The following is a 12,515-nucleotide window of genomic DNA, read 5'->3' as shown; positions in this document are numbered from 1 at the left end:
AGGCTGGCCCTTCGGGGTGCTGGGGGGGGGACGGACACGGCCCCCGGGGCGGTGGGATGCTCCCCGGCAGCCCCACAGCTGGGGAGGGAGGGGAGCGGCAGCCCCAGCCCTGTGTCAGAGTCAGGGCACCCCCCGAGGGGACACGTGCACAGGGGGGACGCCGGATGGGCAAAGCAGGGGGCTGCTGGGGCACCCCCAGAAACACGTCCTCCTCAGAGCCATGGTGATTTTTAGCAAGCTGCTAAACGGCCCCTTGTTTGGGCTTCAAAGTCTGGGCTTCTCTGGGTGACGTGCCCCCCCTGCTCTGCGCTCTGGCTGGTGCCGCCCATAAAGATGATATTTATCCTCACTGCTGGGTCCTCTCCCCAGAAGGGCAGGATTTGCTTTCCCTGCTCTGGGGCTGTTGTGGCAAGAGCAGGGTGGGGGAAACTGAGGCGCCATCGAGCCCCTTGCCCAGCACTGGCGTGCTGTGCAGCCTGGGACAAGGGCGGATGGGGCGAGGGGCAGCGACATGTGGGAGCTGTGGCTGCAGCCTTGTCCTCTCCAGACAGTCCCGCGTCCTGCCCCAGGGAAGGGCAGCAAATCCAGAACCACCAGGGTCTCCTTGGGCAAATCAGTCCCTCCATGCTCCAGGAAAGAGAGGCTGGACTCTGCCTCATCCTGCCTTGCCTTGTTGGTACCCTGATCTGGGAGATGGGGCTCAGTGCCGGCACAGGAGAAGACCCCAGCCCCCAGGCAAGCGGTGGTACAAAAAGACATCGTAATGATGGAGGTGGGATTAAACAGGTTGGGGAGGCTCAGCTCCCTCTGATGGGTGCCTCCTTCAGGCCAGCGCTGAAGCCCTGTGGACCAGCCTGTCCCCAGGACCCATCCCTTACCTGCCCCACCATGGGTGGCAGGCTGAGGGTCTCACACCAACGTGGAGCTCCTGCAGAGACAACTGCCCCGGCTGAGGGCTTGGGCAGCCTCCCGTGGGCACGCAGGGCCAGAGCTGGCCATCTGTGGCGGTCTGACAAATTATAGCCAATGTCTCAAACGTTTGTTAAAAAACTTTGGTGGAGAAAAATGGCCTCTGTAAAAGCGCTGGAGCTGCGTAAACAGGAGGATATGTCGGGAGGAGAGGGCCCCACGGGGGTAGCACCGTGCTTCTCCAAAGTCATACTTCCCTACTTTAAGCAACCATGAGAAGAGGCACAACACACGTTCCAGGAAGAAGGCTCAGATAGCAGTCATGCCTACAGGGAGGGAGAAGCAACTCCCTGACAACCCATCGACCCATTTCCAGAGACATGAACTGTGCATGTCAAGACCACCAATTCATTTCTGGAACATTCCTGAGCACACACTGCACCTGCTCAATGACAACAAATCCCCATCTACAGGGGCGGACACTTTAGGTATAAAAGAAGGAAGGACAAGTTCTCAGGGGGCTCTCCCCAACGAACACCCCCATTGGCAGGTCCAACACTGGATCGAGGACTGATGATCTCTCTCTCTCTCTCTGTTTCTGTCTCTATCTCTTGCCCCTCTTCTAAATAGTCTCTAAGTTATAGTTTAAATGGTTAAGTAATGCAAGGCCGACCTTGACCTCCCATAAAGTTGCATAGCTTAGGTAGATCTAGTTGTGAAAGTGCCATCATTTGTGGAATATTTGTTGCTATAGAAGTTTCCCATTAAAGTTGATGTTTATGCACGAACTTCAAGTGCTATTTCACTTTAATCCACACTGAGGGGATTTGCGAATCTGAGTGAGTCACTCCCCCCTCGCCATAGGTGGGACGTGACACCATTGCGAGCTGCTCAGGTGGGAGAATGCTGTGCCACGTGCCGCACAGGGGGAGGAAACACACCATCATCCTCCTCCCCGCACATCATGGCGACATGATGTTTCGGGCCAGAGCTTTGCACAAACAGCTTCCCCCACAGTGAGGGTGAAACGCTGCTGTGTTTTGCTGCGGGAGGAATTTAAGGGATAAAATAGCCTCTCCCTGGTCACCAAGCCTGGACCCTGGCAGGCCCCCAACCGCTTCCCATCTGGAAGCTGGCAAAAGCCAAAGTTTTTGAAAACGTGGCTAAGGAGGGCAGCTGGAGCCCGGGACATGTCCAATCGGCCTCCACTGCTGCAACCTAATAGAGATCCATTAGGTAAGGTAGCTTACAGCCTCCAGAGCTTCACGAAAGAGATAAAAAGCCAGTGAGGTGGAAGAAAACCACGCATCTCCAAAAGCCTCGCTTTCCCCGAATCTCAGAGGGGCTCTCTCATGAAAGGCCCCATCGGCTGGAAGTTGCAGACGTGGGGGTCGTTAGCGCTAATAGCCAACAGCAGAAGCTGTGCAAGCAAAGTTTGCTGGCTGCCCAGGTAATGCCAGCAATCATTACCCAGGCGCCGGGCGAACGCTCCCGACGTGTGTGCACACAAAGCCGCCCCGGGGCCCAGAGGCTTTAGCAGGCTGTTAGCAGGCAGAGTGAAAAACTGGCCAAAATCAGGGAGTTTGCTGGAAAATGGTTGCCTGGCATGACCTGGGAGAAAGGGAATGGTTTTAAGGGGGAGAAGATGTTCACCGAGTGTGAAGCAGCCAATTTAAAGGGTCTCTGGGAGGGAGAGGGAGGGAGGGAGGGAGAGCCGCTCATTAGCAGGTGTTAGCTGCGTGCATCAACCCAGAAGGAAAGCAAACCCCAGGGCATGGTGTTGAGGACCACCCACCCCCTGCCCCCAGCATGTCCCTGGTGCACAGGGCAAGACCCTGCAGGGGCTGGCTCCGTGCGGTGCTGGCACTGGGGGCTGCAGCCCACAGCCCCGCTGAGCCGTCAACTCATCTTCGTCAAATAAGCAATGCAGCCACTAGCTGCATCACAAAAGGGAGGGGGCTGTGGGAGGGAAATCCTGTAGCCTGGCACCCACATCTCTCACATCCCTGGGAATCAGCAGCAGGACCCATAGGAAAATTGAGGTCAGCAGGGACCTCCGGAGAAAAAGCAAAGGATGGGCTTGCAGCATCCACGGGCACTTCTGGGGATGGGGATTTGGGAGAGGAGCTCCGGTACGCTTTGGCCACGAGCCTTGGAGGATGTCACAGAAATATCCCGTGCAGTGACAACACCACCCGGACTACAGAAGGGTGTCTCTGCACCTGCAGAAATAGGATACGGGTGGTTCAACACCGAGAGGGGAGAGATACGCTGAGCGCTGATACTATAAACAGATTGTTTCTGGCAGGGCATGGTGATCTGGAGGAGATCCTCTCTGTTGCAGCCTAAGAGCCCAACAGACCCAGATCCCTGCCGATTGTGGAGGTGCAAGCCAAGCAGAGCTGCCAGGCCCCTGCCAAAGGAGGAGGAGGAGAAGGAGGGAGCCATCACCAATGTGAAGCAAAGCCACGGGAGCCTCCCTGAGCGCAGGAGGCTTTGGGGTGCAATCAGCTCCTGGGGAAAGTTGGCTGTTGGTGGTCAGAGCACCAAAGCTACCCAGGGACCCCCTCCTAGAGCCAGGGATTATTTGAGACATTTGCCCCAAAAAGTGATTTTTGCCATGCAGGACCAAGCTGGGCCCTGGGCCAAGAGGTGAAGGGAGAAAAGTATGCTGCTGTGGGCTGGATGCCCCACGCCGAAGGGCTGTGCCAGGGCAGGAGTGCTCCCCCACATCTCCCACCATTCCCCAGGACACCCTGAAAATCTTGCTCCCCTCCAAAACTTCAGCTACTGAAGCTGATCTGTTCCAGCCAGGCATAGAACCAGGGAAGAGGCTTTCCTTGCATTTGTCTTCACTATGGGGGAAATTTCTTTGGACACAGCATTCCACTGGCAAGTCTTGAGTTTTCCTGGACCCACTGTCTAGGACTGGGATAAGGGATCCACAGGGTTGGGTGCTGGGCTAACACACAGTAAGATGCTTCTCCCCTCCACATGTCCTCATGGGCTCAGCAGATAAGGGAACCCAAAGGACATCTTGGGTGTCTGGTGTTGGTGATGGAGAGCTAAAGCAGGGCTAAGTTAAATGCACTGGAGGGGCAGAGGGCAGAGCCCAGAGCCCAGAGCAGCCCCCAGCCACTCTACTTCCAGCCCAGTGTGCACAAGGGTTTTATTGCCCTGCCTGTGCTTGATGCTCTGGCTGTAAAAAGGCTGTAAAAGAGCAACTGTGCCTCGTAATGGCTTATAGAGAACACAGAAGCATATGTGCCTTTACCATTACGATCATAATTGCAAACATTCAAAAGTCGAGATTTGCAAGCTCCCAGCTTCCCAAAGGCGGCTGGATTCGAACCCAAATGACATCCAGAGGAATCAGGGGAAAATCAGCAAAAAGCAAGGGCTTATTTGTAATTTACACTGCGGTATGGGCAAGCAGGATCCAGGCTGGCAGCCCGATCTCCCCCAGCTGCCGCTGGTAGAGGGCAGCTGTGCCCCTAGATACAGCCACAGAAGCCCCTGCGCATCTGCTGTGACCCCCAGGGTCCTGGTGGGGCTGGCTGCATATGGACTTTGCATTTAGGATTAATCCTGGAGGCTGGTGGCAGGGGCCGTACCGGTAAATGCTCCCCCTGCACAGACACTAGGTACTTAGCAGCTCGCTGGCCCCAGAGGCTTTGCTAGCGTGGCCTGGAGCTCATGTTGTGGATGGGTGCGGGGTCTTTGCAGCCCCCTTTACACTTATCTGAGCTTCAGGGCAGCCAGCAGGACATTGGACCCAAACCCATCCTCTCACCGGTGCCTGCAAGCGGAGCAGGAACAGCCCAGCCCCAAACCTCCCTCCCATGCTGGGCTTGTGTGGCCAGTCCCTGCCTCTATCCTGGCGGGAGCCCAAGCATCCTCCCTCTGCTTTCCTGTTCAAAGCAAGTTTCCACCAGTGTTTTCGAGCATTAAAAGGCCATATAAGCACACCCAGAGGTGGTGGTGCACAGCCCAGCTTACCTGGCAGTGCCGCAGCATCCCTGGCTGTGTTCCCCCTCCCCACCCCCCCCCCCGGAAGCCCTCCCCCCTCCCCACCCTATCCCAGGCGCTGATTCAAACCGCAATCGTTTAGGGCAAAACACACCCAAACGGAAAAGGGATGAGAGCAGCCGTCCCCATGCAGGCCATCCCCGGGGCCGTGGGACACTGCTGTGTGTAAAGCGGGGGGTCCGCTGCAGAGCGGGCGGGAGTCAGCGGGGCCAGCCCCGGGCTGCTTTTGCCAGCTGTGGAGCAATAAAAACCAGACTGTGGCAGCAAAAGGGACCGAACACTTTCCCTCCCGCGCTTCAGGACCCAAGATGGCAGTGGTGGCAGAGCGAGCTGTTGGCGTTTGCCAGGGCGGGTGGATTTAGGGTGCCTGTTCCGGCGGACAAGGCAGGGTTGGCGGGAGGAGGCCATATGGCCGGGAGCAGCGTGCGGTGTGCCATCCCGGCAGAGACCGGCAGCAGCCGGCAGAGTCTCTCCTCGGGAAGGCTGGCTGTGCCAAGCGCGGGCTCTGGCACAGGGGCCGGCCGGCTGCCAGGTATGCTCAGGTGCTGCAGGAGGCTTAGAGCCCATGGGGCGGCACGGCACAGCCGGCACAGTGGGATGCCTCCGTGCAAACCGGCTGCCCCTCCTCATCCCCGGGGCACCAGGGGACGTGTGGGGGCTCGTCACCCCCTGCCCAGCACGGATTTAGGCCAGGCAGGTATAACCATGCGTGCGGTTGTAGCGCAGTGTAAGTGCTGATGAGCAGGATGGGCACGGGGAATACAGGCCGTGGAAGGGGGGACACAGCCATGTAAATGTGTGTGTGTGTGTGGGGGTGCGTGTCCGAGCGTGTGGTAAGGGATGTGGGTGCACATGTATGTGGGGGTGTGTGCATGCATGTGCATGTGTATGCATGGTGGGAGGCTGCACGTGTGTGGGCATGTCCATACATATAAGTGCCCGGTGTAGCGGTGCGTGTGTGTGCCAATGCAAGGCGGAAGGGTGCAGGTGTGTGCTGTGCGGCCCTGTGCTGGCGGCCATCTCGGGGAGGGTCGGTGGACATGCCGTGGCCAGGGCAGCCCCAGGGAGTGAGGCAGCCGGAGCGGCCGGAGCAGCCAATTTACCGCTAGAGTCTGCGTGCCGGGCAGGCTGGCCAGGGCAGCCGGCGGGCATCTGAGCAGGGCTGCCTGGTGCCTCAAACCTCCCAGCAAGTGGATGAAATCTCCTTTTCTTCTACAAGGACAACGTTTCAACACAGAAACAGAGGCTGGCTAGGGGGACATTGGCAGCAGGAGCGCATCCACCTCCTCCTCCACCTGCTCTGCCCCATGTGGGGGTATGGGCTCCTCCAGCAGGGACGTGGAGGGGCTCAGCATCTCCCTCCTCTTATAATAACCCTTTTCCAGCAAAGGCTGGCCCCAGATTTCCCACTCCTGCCCTTGCTTGAGGTGCAAAGGGGTGAAAAAGCAATCGGATGTGTCCTGAGAAAGAGGGACTTCAGGCAGGCATTGGGGAAGGCTCATGAGCAGAACTGGGCAGGGAAGGTCCTTCACTAATACCAGGGAAGGGAAGAGGCTCTCAGCAGATCAGGTTTGCTTTTCACATGGCAGAGGACAAGGGTGAACAAGAAGCTAAAGAAAATGTGGAGGTGCGGACATGTTGCTCCCTTGCATTGCCTCCGCACGGAGCAGCGTGCTGCCTTCGGGACCATCACCTTCCCTGGCTGCCCTTCCCTGGGCATGTGCCGAGTTCTTCCCCTCTCTGTCGGCAGAGGGTAGGCTCTGTTTGCCCTTGGCTTCCCAAGAGCGGTCCCAGGGCAGATGAACTCGCCCTTTGATGTCTCTTTTCCCCAGATTAGAGCAGAGGGAGAAGGCTTAGCTATCAGAGGGCTGGCTGTGGGCAGAGCTCCCTCGCCCACTGGGACCCTATGGGCTCTCGAGCCAGCTTCTTTTTGGCCTGATCCGCCTTTCTGAGTGAGACCTGCTGAAGATGGCCCAATCCTATTAGCATCAGGGATTTGCTTCAGGTCTACTGTCATTAGCCCAATGACATTTTGCTGGGCAGTAAGCCTCTGTCTTTTGGGAGAACAAAAATCAAGTGTGCTGCTTTCCCCCGTAGGAACCATCCCTGCACCATGCCGGCAGGAGCCTTGCTGCGGCAGTTGGGAGTCACCTTGGTGTTCCCACCAGATACAGCATTTTCCTTCTGCCTCCCAAATCCCAGCCCAGGGACAGGACAGATGCCAGCAGCAGCAGGGCTCTGGGTGAAACGAGTCCTGTGTTTGTCACCCAAGGATGCCAGCCAAAGCCATTGTGGCTTTGAGCCCCTCAGAAGGAAGGGTAAGAGCAGGCAGCATCAGACCAAGGGGTTGTCCAGCCCTGGGAAGCATCTCTGACACCAACCAAAGGGAGATGCTGAGGAGATAGTAGGAGGGCAAGTACTTAATGAGACTTTCCCCAGGCCATCTGCTTGGCAGACTCCTGATGCAGGGGTCATTTCTTGGGTTTGGTATGTCTTAAAGGGTTTCTACTTCTTGAGCTTGTCTGGGTTTCCCTTGAACCCAAGTAAGTGCTCATCACCTGCGATAGTTAGGGGTGTAAAGTCTCCGTTGCTGAGCCTTGGACACCCACTCGGTCCCACTCCTCATGGCTGCAGCCCAGGAAAATGCAAAATATTCACTTTACTTCCTGATACTCATTTAAAAATGCAATTTGCTTGCTGCCAGCATTGCCACCATTTCTAACAGAATGACAGCAGAAGAGCCTCGGCATGGGGGCTGGATTGTCCCTGTGCCTTGGAGATCTCGCACCCCTCCTGCCTCCCTGTCTCGTCAGGAGGTGAGGGACTGTCCCTTGATACTTGTGAAGCCACCACATAGAGCATAAGGACATTGCAAGCTGGAAGGGTGAGATTCAGCTTAAGCAAATATTTCTGGGGATAAAAAAATCCTGTATAATGTGAGGAAGGGGGAAGGCTGGCATGGCTCAGTGCAGTCTAGAGGTGAGAGAAGAGTGAATTAGCAAGTAGCTTTGAGGCAAACAGAAGGGCATCGGGTGGGTGCACCCACCTTGGGGAGGCAAGGGACTGGGGGACAGGTGACAGCAGAAACTCCTGTGACCAGGGATGCAGGAGGATCTGTGGAAAATCTTGGAGAAAAGAAGGGAAGGAAAGGAAGGCAAGATACTGTTCTGAAGATCTATGTGAGGTTTGTGAAGTGCTGAGGCCAGATGAGGGGCTCAGTAACTACCTGCAGCTCCATGAAGGACAGGGTAAGAGGGCAAATGTGCAATGGGAGGACTAGGACTAAATTAAGAAGAACAGCAGAAAACCTGAAAATCCAGACAGCGAGACATATGCAGCTATAGGATCCTCTCAGGCTGGAGCAAGCCATGCATCATTAAAAACGTGCCAAAGCAGCAGAGCGGGCTCAGGGAGGAGGATGTGACAGGTCTGCTCTCACTTCTGCAACAGCCCGAGTGCATCGGCCGGGGCACGCGCCCCAGCACGTGGGATCCCGCCGGCAGGGTGTGGGCGGAGGGGACGCCGGCAGGGAGAGCTGCGTTCGAGCCTCCCAGGCCCTGCGTGGGGCAGGTGCTAACCCTCGTCCATCGCTCCTCTTGGAGGACTAGTTCAGAGTCTAATGGGTGCTGCGGAGAGAGAAGTCCCTGACGTCCCCCCCAAACGGGGCTCTTGCTGACGGATGCCTATCTTGTGATGAAAGCCCATGGCCACCCCGTGCAGTCGCCCGCTGGTGCTGCCATTGGTCTGGCCCTTTTTCTGTCCCTGTGCTGTCTTTCACGATGTGCCATCAGCCTTTCGCGGGCAGAGGGATGATGCTCACGCCCTGGCTGGCAATGGGCTTAAACGCAGGGCTGTGGCTGCTGGAGCAAGGGGTGTAAATGCAGGGTTGCAGCTGCCCTGCTAATTTTTAAAGCTTGCCAATATTTGTCACAACCAACAGAGGTAATTGCAAATGCAAGGAGAAAAATAAGCACTTGGGATCCACCAGCAATGAGTTTCCCCTGTACCGCCAGCAGCACGGAGAGCCCAGCAGTCTTGGGCCAGGTCCGAAATAGGTGTAAAAACTTCCATCCGCCATCCTTTTTAAGGATGGAGCAGCTGGCTCCTGCACCACTGGGGAAGGGAAGGCTGCCACGTGCCGAACTGGGCGCTGGGAGAAGAGCTCGGCCAGAGGGTCCCTTTGCCAGGGTCCTGCCTGGAGTGCGGGAAGGGGGAAGCGGACCCTGGGCAGAACAAAGCTGGCTGAGGAAGCTGCTCCCCGGTGTGCCCCAGAGCTGCCACGTTATCACAGGCATGTTGCTGAGCACAGCACAGCCAGAAGCATCTCTTCATTTCTGCTCCCTTGGTGTTTAGGAGCCTGAGACAAGACCTTGGGCCCCTGATTTTGAGAGGCGTGGAGGATGCAGAGTGCTAAGCATTTAGAAATGTGGGAGCTCTCTTGCTCCAGTTTGCCCCTCTTAGTGAAGGTTGGAGCCCCCATTTCATGGGGAGGGCTGAGAGCTCGAGGCTGCTCTAGCTAAAGTGTTTTCAATACTTTAGATGAAGGAGAAAATTGCAGACACTTGCACCATCCTGCAGCAGGAAAGTGGTACATGCATCAGAGATGCCTCGTACCAAAGGGCTCTTTGGAAGGGCAGGGGATGTTTTAGCACTGAGCTCATGTTTAGATGTTTAGCTCACATTTCCAAGTTGTCCTTCAGCTCTGAACAGGAGCTTGCTGGCTGCATGGTGACAGCGGCCACCACCAGCCTGCCCTCGGCGGGCAGCAGGACCAGCGGGAGAAGGGGTGGCCGGGACAGCAGCGGCGGAGAAATGTCATGCCTTGCCGAGCAGCCGAACTGCAAAGGCAAAAAAAGCTCAGTCTTAAAAATTAGCAACACCTGAGCGGCCCTTCCGCTGTCTTCCACGTTATAGCCAGAGACATTTTCCCATTGCACCGGCTCTACCTCCGCCAGCCATGCTGCCCTCACTGCTGCTCTAGTGCCACTCCCCCCCTCCCCAGCTGTGCGAGGGGGGCTCAGTGGCTTTAGAAACTGAAGGGGCTGGAGCACCAAAAGCCCTGCCAGGTTCCCCACCCACACAAGTGCCCGTGGAGCTCTGCCTTCATAAGCAAGATGTGGGTTTCTAGTCCCCTGGCTCAGAGAGAAAAGCCTTGCAAAGGTAAAATGAGTGTAGCCTGGAGGCTCAGGAGCTGGAGATGAAATAAGTCCCCAAACTTCACTTTTTTCTTTTTTTTTTTTTTTAACTCACCATCTTTATGCCAGTTTTTGGCTTTCCGCAGTCTGGGCTCCTGCCTCGAGGTGTCCGAGTGTAGCACTATGCCAGGCCCCCCCCCGGGACAGCTGCTGGTGGCCTGGGAGGACTTTGCAGTCTCTTCCTGCATCAAAGATGCTTTCCCACTGGAGTGGGCGAGCCGGGCTGCCAGCACCCATCCCACCCTCCCTGCGTGTGGCGGGGGTCCCGGGCAGGCTGTTGGCCCCCCGCTCTCCATCTGGCTCACACCAGGGGATGCATCCCCATCTGCACGGCCTGCCTGGAGCCGCGGCTCCTGTGCGGGACGTCTCCTGATGAGCTGATCCCCCTCCTCTCCCCTCTTCCCCGGGGTGGCCGTGCCGCGTGTCTCCGTGCAAGTGCAGCGGGAGGACAGATCTGAGGAGACAGGAGGAAAATGAACTCCCTTAAATGTGATGGAGATGACTGCCTGGTTCTGTCAGCCATCGCTCCTGCCCCCCCCCCCCCCCCTTTCTCCCTCCGTTTTTCTCTCTCTCTGGGTATAAAATGTCACAAGGATTAGGCCCAAATCTCCCTTGAGTGCTGCAGCTCACCCCCTACTCATCTCTTGAGGTCACTTTGGAGACTCGCTCTGTCCCCTCCAAACCGGTGTCAGCTGCAAAGGCGACCGTAGTGGAAATCACACCCTCGAAACGCCGGGTGCAGGCAGACGTGCAGCTCTGCTGTCACCCTTCATGAGCAAACCCTTTAAAATGTCCTGGCCCGGCAGCCAGCTAGCGTCGCCGCTAGAAGAGGGATGCACTGCTCGCCGGGCCAGCGGGGCTGTGCCAGGGCAGCGGGGCTGGAGCCAGGGCAGGGGGAGATGCTCAGGCAGAGCCCTGGCTCCAAACCCTCCGAGGTTTCCTGTGGTTCCCAGGTGGAAGCGGGAGGTGTATCCGGACACAAGCCCATGAAATGCCGTGCCCAGGCAGGCTCGCCCAAGCCATGCCAGCACGACGATCATGAGACATGCAAGAGCATGCAGCAGAGCACACTGGGACTTGCAGCAGTGAGTGGCGCCATGTCCCAGGAAGATCACTGTCGTTTTGGGGTCATTGGTGTCAAATGCTGTTACAGCCTTGCTGGTAACAGATGCAAATCTTGTGGGCTCTCCCAGTGTACCTCATCCCCTTCCTGAAACAACTCAGTGGGGCTATATTTGCCCCTGATGCTCCAGGGCCAGCCCTGCTGCCCTGTACCCACATGTCTGGGACCCTCTGGATTCTCTCCTGCTGCCCCTTTCCTCCGTGCATCCCTTCACCCCAGCACACTGCCTCTGCCGCCATCAGAGTGGCTACTTTCCTCTCCGCCATCCCGGGAGAGAGCCCACGCTGTCCTGATGTGTGGCACCTCTGCAGCAGGGCTGCCTCGCCACCAGGCTTTTAATGAAGAGTTAATCGCAGGTGACACTGCCCAAGCGGAGGAGATCTATCCTGGATCTCCAAGTCCACAACAGCACTTTTGGCCGGGATGGAGAACAAGAGGAGGGAGCGTTGGTGCTGCTGGTAAATGTGCTCCTAGACAAGGAGCAAGGGCTGCAGCATCTTTATTCCCTCTTGACCCATTTAAAGCAAGCACCGGTGACTAAGGGAGCCGGCAGGAGGATAAAAATACCTCCCACATGTTCCTTAGGAGGCCAAGGACAGAAATAGGGGTGCTACCACCTCTCCAGTGAGCCGTTGGGGTCACCCAGTGTTTTGCAATCCCAAAGGTGGAGTCCCCCAGTGCCTCTCACAGCAAACACAAGAACATCAGGGGCTCAGAGTCTCCTGCCATGTGCAATCCCAAGAGCTGGCTCACTTATGCCCTCCCTTTCCTTCCCTGAGGATGGAGCAATCGGAAAATCCCCCCCAAAAGCGGTGGCTCTCCCTTACTGCCAAAAAAAGCAGGAAAGCATCACACAAGGACATGTTCCCTGCAGACCCTGGCCGTGCGGGTCACCGTGCTGCTGCCAAAATGCCTGCGACCATGCTGCTCACCCCATTGGGGCTGCATCCTTGTGTGGGCTGTGGTGGCCAGAGGGACAGATCCTGGGGCTCCGCTCACCTCCCCGGTCTGAGCTGCTCCAGGTGTCGTGCTGTCATCTCAGGGGAAAATACACCTGAATTTCCTTTGCCTCTGGGCAGAGCTATTCTTAGCCCACCAGCGCCTTTCAGCAAGACACCCTGTGAAATGCACGGTGACCTGATCCACTCGGGGAGATGAGCTGGGCTGGCCCAGGTGCATGGGTGCAGGATGAGACCCGGTGGTCTGGGACTCATCCTCTCCATTCTCCCAGCACCCACCGCCAGCAGAAAGCGGGTGGG

This window comes from Haliaeetus leucocephalus, unplaced genomic scaffold, assembly GCF_000737465.1.
Source record: "Haliaeetus leucocephalus isolate CR32 unplaced genomic scaffold, Haliaeetus_leucocephalus-4.0 Scaffold0, whole genome shotgun sequence".
NCBI classification, from domain to species: Eukaryota; Metazoa; Chordata; class Aves; order Accipitriformes; family Accipitridae; genus Haliaeetus; species Haliaeetus leucocephalus.
This window is presented reverse-complemented; position numbering follows the sequence as displayed.